Consider the following 213-nt stretch of genomic DNA (forward strand, 5'->3'; position numbering starts at 1 on the left):
TAGACGCAAAAGAATCAATGGATTCTATTCCAACCTGATTGAGAACCGACAGATGATTAGCCGTGCTGTGACAGAGCATAGGAATGTTTTCGCTGAGAGGATGGGAAGTAGCCACTGACAACGGTGACACCCTACATAGAGCTTGCCATGGGAGGAGCCTTGCGTGTGTTGAAGGATTTCAAGGAAGAGTTGAAGTCAAAGGATAAAGCATCT

The sequence above is a fragment of the Arachis duranensis genome, chromosome 5 (assembly GCF_000817695.3).
Source record: "Arachis duranensis cultivar V14167 chromosome 5, aradu.V14167.gnm2.J7QH, whole genome shotgun sequence".
Taxonomy (NCBI): domain Eukaryota; kingdom Viridiplantae; phylum Streptophyta; class Magnoliopsida; order Fabales; family Fabaceae; genus Arachis; species Arachis duranensis.